The sequence below is a fragment of the Hordeum vulgare genome, chromosome 4H (genome assembly GCF_904849725.1).
Source record: "Hordeum vulgare subsp. vulgare chromosome 4H, MorexV3_pseudomolecules_assembly, whole genome shotgun sequence".
NCBI classification, from domain to species: domain Eukaryota; kingdom Viridiplantae; phylum Streptophyta; class Magnoliopsida; order Poales; family Poaceae; genus Hordeum; species Hordeum vulgare.
This window is the reverse complement of record NC_058521.1, coordinates 425527933-425535267: the sequence shown is the minus strand read 5'-3', so window position 1 is coordinate 425535267 and position 7335 is coordinate 425527933.

Genomic DNA, 7335 nt, shown 5'->3' with positions numbered 1-7335 from the left:
TCGTTGGGTTCGACACTCTTACTTATCGAAAGGACTATGATTGATCCCCTATACTTGTGGGTCATCAAGCTCCGGCAGGACGATCCTGTCGGGGAAACTTCCCTCTCGAAGGGGGAAATCGTCGCCATCGTCATCACCAACACTCCTCTCATCGGAGGGAACTCATCACCATCAACGTATTCATCAGCACCATCTCATCTCCATACCCTAGTTCATCTCTTGTAACCAATCTCCGTCTCGCGACTTCGATTGGTACTTTTAAGGTTGCTAGTAGTGTTAATTACTCTTTGTAGTTGATGCTAGTTGTATTACTTGGTGGAATATTATATGTTCAGATCTTTGATGCTACTCATTACCTCTCTGGTCATGAATATGATTATGCTTTGTGAGTAGTTACTTTGGTTCCTGAGGACATGGGATAAGTCATGCTATAAGTAGTCATGTGAATTTGTTATTTCTTCGATATTTTGATGTGTTGTATGTTGTTTTTACTCTAGTGGTCTTATGTGAACGTAGACTACATAACACTTCACCATTATTTGGTCCTAGAGGAAGGCAATTGGAAGTAGTAAGTAGATGATGGGTTAATAGAGTGACAGAATCTTAAACCCTAGTTTATGCGTTGCTTCGTAAGGGGTTGATTTGGATCCACTAGTTTACTGCTATGGTTAGACTTTGTCTTAGTTCTTCTTTCGTAGTTGCGGATGCTTGCGATAGGGGTTAATCATAAGTGGGATGCTTGTCCAAGTAAGGGCAGTACCCAAGCGCCGGTCCACCCACATATCAAACTATCAAAGTAACGATCGTGAATCATATGAACATGATGAAAACTAGCATGACAGAAATTTCCATGTGTCCTCGGGAGCGCTTTACCTCCTATAAGACTTTGTCCAAGCTTTTCCCTTGCTACAAAAGGGATTGGGCCACGTTGCTGCACCGCTCTTACTTTTGTTGCTTGTTTCTTGCTATGAATCATCTCACCACACAACTTCTTGTTACCCATAATTTCAGTGCTTGTAGATATTACCTTGCTGAAAACTTGTCAGATCCTTCTGCTCCTCGTTGGGTTCGACACTCTTACTTATCGAAAGGACTACGATAGATCCCCTATACTTGTGGGTTATCAGGAACCTACTATCAAAATCAAAATCAAAAACTATGAATGCAATGCTTTGTGTGATTTGGGTGATAGAGTTTTCGCGATTCCGAAGTCTTTATGTGATGTTCTAGGCTTTAATGAGATTGAGGAGTGCTCTCTTAATTTGCATCTTGCGGATTCTACTGTCAAGAAACCCATGGGAAGGAACAATTATGTTCTTATTATTGCAAATAAGAACTATGTACCCGTGGATTTCATTGTGCTTGATATTGATTACAATCCTACATGCCCTATCATTCTTGGTAGACCTTTCCTAAGAAATATTGGTGCTATCATCGATATGAAGGAAGGAAATATTAGATTTAAATTTCCTTTAAAGAAGGGCATGGAGCATTTTCCTAGAAAGAAAATAAGATTGCCTTATGAATCCATGATGAGGGCTACTTATGGTTTGACCACCAAAGACGACGAAACGTGATTCTATCGCCTTATGTCTAGCTAAGGGCGTTAAACAATAGCGCTTGTTGGGAGGCAACCCAATGAATTTATCTTTTTATTTCTGTTTTGTTGCATCCACACCGTCAGAATTCTGTTATGATTGTGTTTTTTGTGTTTATTTTTGTGTTTGAGTCAAGCAAAACCTTTATGACTAGTTGGGTGATGGTTGTTTGATCCTGCTCGAAAAAGAAAGAAACTTCTCGCTCACGATTTTTTTTCATTTTTTTCAGAAAGATCTTTTGAGTTGATTCGTTTTGCTGCTGGTTGATATGCCTTTTGCCTAGGCTGTCGTAATTTTTCAGAAATTCAGAGGTACCAGAAGTATACGAAGTATACAGATTGCTACAGACTGGTCTGTTTTTGACATATTCTGTTTTTGTTGTGTTGGTTGCTTGTTTTGATGAAACTATGGCTAGTATCGGGGGGTACTAGCCATGGAAAAGTGAGAATACAATAATCTAACACCAATATAAATAAAAATCAAGATTGCTATAGTACCTAAAGAGGTGGTAGTTTGTTTTCTTGTGCTAATATATCACGAGTTTCTGTTAGAGTTTTGTGTTGTGAAGTTTTAAAGTTTTGGGTGATGTTCTCATGGACAAAGGGATAAATAGTGGAAAGAGATCAAGATTGGGGATTCCCAAGGCATCCCAAGCCAAATTCAAGGACACAAAAAAGCCTAAGCTTGGGGATGCCCGGGAAGGCATCCCCTCTTTCGTTTTCAATCCATCGATAACATTACTTGGAGCTATATTTTTATTCACCACATGATATGTGTTTTTCTTGGAGCGTCTTGTATCATAGCAGTCTTTTCTTTTTGTTGTTTCACAATCATCCTTGTTGCACACCTTTTTAGAGAGACATGTACTCATCGTGAATTTGCTAGAATACTCTTTGTGCTTCACTTATATCTTTTGAGCTAGGCAATGTTGCTCTATGTGCTTCACTTAGATCTTTTAGGGCACTGTGGTGCGTAACTTGGTAGTAGGCTTGTGCTATGAAAGTAGTCCCAAAGCTGATAGGTACTTAAAGAGGATACAATAAAACTTCCACCATCATGTGCATTGAGTAGAAAGACAAGTTTGATTCCTCTCAATTAGTTTTGAGACGTGGATTTGGTACTATTAAGAGTTATGTTAGAAGGGTGTTGTGAATCTAGAAATACTTATGTTGAAGATAGTGATTCCCGTAACATGCACGTATGGTGAACCGCTATGTTAGGAAGTCGGGGCATAATTGATCTATTGATTGTCATCCTTTGTGTTGCGGTCGGGATCGCGCGATGTTTTACACCTCCCAACCCTTCCCCTAGGAGTATGCGTTTAGCACTTCGTTTCGATTACTAATAAAAACTTTCGCAATAAGTATGTGAGTTCTTCATGACTAATGTGAGTCCATGGTATAGATGGACTTTCACCTTCCACCATTGCTACCCTCTCTAGTACCGCGCAATTTTCGCCGTTGCACAAACCCACCATATGCCTTCCTCAAAACAGCCACCATACCTACCTACTATGGCATTTCCATAGCCATTCCGAGATATATTGCCATGCAACTCCCACCGTTCCGTCTCATGACTTGTGCCGTCACTCTTATATTTCCATTGCATGATCGTTAGATAGCTAGCAATATGTTTCAACGTCATACGCCAAGCTAGATCGTTGCACATCCCGGTACACTGCCGGAGGCATTTCCTATAGAGTCATCATCGTTCTAAGCTTTGAGCTGTGAGTAAATAAAAGTGTGATGATCATCATTATTAGAGCATTGTATCATGTGAGGAAAAAAAGAGGCCAAAGTTGCCCACAAAAAAAAGAGGAAAGAAAAAAGAGAGGCCAAAGAGCCAAACAAAAAAAAGAAGGGAGAGAAAAAGAGAGAAGGGGCAATGCTACTATCGTTTCCACACTTGTGCTTCATATTAGCACCATGTTCTTCATGATTGAGAGCCTCTCGTTTTGTCACACCGTATACTAGTGGGAATCTTAATTATATAACTTGGCTTGTATATTCCAATGATGGGCTTCCTCAAAATTGCCATAGGTCTTCGTGAGCAAGCAAGTCGGATGTACACCCACTAGTTCTCCTTTTGAGCTTTCACATACTTATATCTCTAGTCCATCCGTTGTATGGCAATCCCTACTCATTCACATTGATATCTATTAATGGACATCTCCATAGTCCTTTGATACGCCGAGTCAATGTGACCATCTCCTCCTTTTTGTCTCACAACTTCCACCACACTCTATTCCACCTATAGTGCTATATCCATGGCTCACGCTCATGTATTGCGTGAGAGTTGAAAAAGGTTTGAGAAAGTAAGAGTGCGGAAACAATTACTTGGCCAATACCGGGGTTGTGCATGATTTAAATTAGTTGTGTGGGGATGATGGAGCATAGCCAGACTATATGATTTTGTAGGGATAACTTTCTTTGGCATTGTTATTTCAAAAGTTCATGATTACCTTGCTAGTTTGCTTGAAGTATTATTGTTTTCATGTCAATAGCAAACTATTGTTTTGAATCTTACGAATTGAACATTCAAGTCACATGAAAGAAGATACAAACGACAACTATGCATTCCACATCAAAAATTCAGTCTTTATCACTTCCCTACTCTTGGACGAGCATGAGTTAAGCTTGGGGATGCTTGATACGTCTCCAACGTATCTATAATTTTTGTTGGTTCCACGCTATTATCTTGTCAAACTTTGGAGGTTTTGTATGCCTTTTATATATTTTTTGGGACTAACTTATTAACTCAGTGCCACGTGCCAGTTCCTGTTTTTTTTCGTGTTTTTGACCCTTTTCAGAGGAGGATTTTAAAGGGTGTCCAAACGGAATAAAACTTCCGAAAAGATTTTTTTCCGGAACAGAAGATACGCACGGGACGTGAGAACCAAGGCAGAAGCCACCAGGCGATGCCACAAGCCCCCTAGGCGCGGCCAGGGGCCTGCGCCTAGCAGGATTGTGGGCCCCCTGTGGCTCGTCTGCCCTAACTCTTCCGCATATAAATTCCTGAAAAATCCAAAACTGCACGAGAGATCCACGAAAATACTTTTCCGCCGCCGCAAGCTTCTGTCTGTGCAAGATCCCATCTGGGGCATGTTATGTTGCCCTGCCGGAGGGGGGATTCGGATATGGAGGGATTCTTCATCAACACCACGACTTCTCCGATGATGCGTGAGTAGTTCACCATAGACCTTCGGGTCCATAGCTAGTAGCTAGATGACTTCTTCTCTCTCTTGGATCTTCAATACAAAGTTCTCCATGATCCTCATGGATATCTATCCGATGTAATCTTCTTTTGCGGTGTGTTTGTCGAGATCCGATGAATTGTGGATTTATGATCATATTATCTATGAATCTTATTTGAGTTTCTTCTGATCCCTCTTATGCATGATTTCATATCGTTGTAATTCTCTTCGAGTTGTGGGTTTTGTATGGCAAACTTGATCTATGATTCTTGCAATGGGAAAAGTGCTTGGTTTTGGGTTCATACCGTGCGGTGACCTCACCCAGTGACAGAAGGGGTAGCGAGGCACGCATCGTGTTGTTGCCATCAAGGGTAAAAAGATGGGGTTTACATCATTGGCTTGAGTCTATCCCTCTACATCATGTCATCTTGCTTAAGGCGTTACTCTGTTCGTCATGAACTCAATACACTAGATGCATGCTGGATAGCGGTCGATGTGTGGAGTAATAGTAGTAGATGCAGACAATATCGGTCTACTTGTCTCGGACGTGATGCCTATATGTATGATCATTGCCTTAGATATCGTCATGACTTTGCGCGGTTCTATCAATTGCTCGACAGTAATTTGTTCACCCACCGTAATATTTTCTATTTTGAGAGAAGCCTCTAGTGAACACTATCGCCCCCGGCTCTATTTCACACCATATTGTCAGCCTTCCACATTTACTTCATTGCACTTTCCGCCTTCAGATCTCACTTTGCAATCAATCTTCAAGGGATTGACAACCCCTTTATAGCGTTGGGTGCAAGCTCGTTTGTGTTTGCGTAGGTACTCTGGACACTTGGCATGATTCTCCTACTGGATTGATACCTTGGTTCTCAAACTGAGGGAAATACTTACTGCTCCTGTGCTGCATCACCCTTATCTCTTCAAGGGAAAAACCAACGCAAGCTCAAGAGGAAGCACCCAGCTGGGTCGCGTGGTCCTACATCGTCACATGGGTAACGCGAGCTGCACTCAGCGGTGCCACGAGCCATGCCAGCGAGCACGGATGAGGAGGCTTTCCTATTTTGTGCTAAGGGACCAGGACCAGCTTGCCGGTTCCCAAAGCAATCTCCAAAGATTACCGGTTTGATGCAAGAAGACCACGACTCGGGGCTCGCGAGGACGGACATCATCCCCAAGCCCACCAGCGCATCACGGCGGGAGGCTTTTACAAGAGAAGACTACTTTTGTCAGGATAAGCTACAGTCAAGTTCCCCTTCATACTGACCGTTGTGGCAACCCTCCCGCCTTGTGTTTTTGGGGGAAGACTAGGGTCAGTATAAAACTGGGCAGGCTGCATCCATAGAGGGGGATCGACCCAAATCTATCTAGAACCCACCTTTGTACTCTCTCTCCCTCGAGCAATCGAGACAAGAACGAGTAGGGTTTTACACCGCAAGGTGGACTGAACCTGGGTAAAATGTCGTGTCCATTGTTATTCTTCCGTAGGGCGAGCACACTAGAGTGTTTCCATGAGGTTGCGAGATAGAGCAGGGTAGGAGAACCACCACACCCTAGAGTTTGAACCTCTTTTGTGTCCGCGGAGCCCCGATTTCGATAATCATAACGTTCATAAGCAAAGAGGTCAGCTCGTGTCTGCATCTACTACTATTACTCCACCCATCGACCGCTATCCAACTTGTATCTAGAGTATTAACTAAAATAGAGTATTGCTTGGAGAAAAATGACATGATGTACACAAAGATAACTCAATTAATATGAATCATCCCCATCATTTTATCTTTAGTGGCAACAATGCAAAGACATGTCTTATCCCCTTCTATCACTAGGATATAGAGCACCGCCAGATTGAACCCACTACAATGCACCCCTCTTACCGAAGATAGATCAATCTAGTTAGCCAAACTACATCAATAAATCGGAGAGATTTATGAATCTATAATAATCATGCAAAAATAATCATATAATTTAGAGAAGACTCAAATATTTTATCATGAATAATCTAAACATAAACCCAGAACTCATTGGATCCCAACAAATACAACACACAAAGTGATTACATCGAATAGATCACCACAAAGATGCGGTGAACTTTGTGTTGTCGATCAAGAGAAAGAGAGAGATAGACATGTAGGTACTAACTGCGGACCCATAGGTCTGAATTGAACTACTCACACATCACCATGGGAGAAGCAAGGTTGAAGTAGAGGCCCTCCATGACGAATCCCCCTTCCGACAGGGCACCGGAATAGGGCTAGAGATGTACACACGGCAGAAAAAAAAAGTCTTGCAGCGGCAAAAAAGGTGTTTCGGGTTATTCCCTAGAGTTTTTCGATGTATTGGAATTTATAGGACAGAGAGGGGCGTCGGGAGATGCCAGGAGGTGGCAGCATGCAATAGGGCATTCCCACTCCCCTGGGCGCGCCATGATCCGATCTCCTCTCATAGCTTCCAGGTCTTCTTTTAGTCCAAAACAATCAATAAAAAGTTTTGTGGCAATTGAACTTCGTTTTGTACTGTAAACGCGAAAATCTAAAA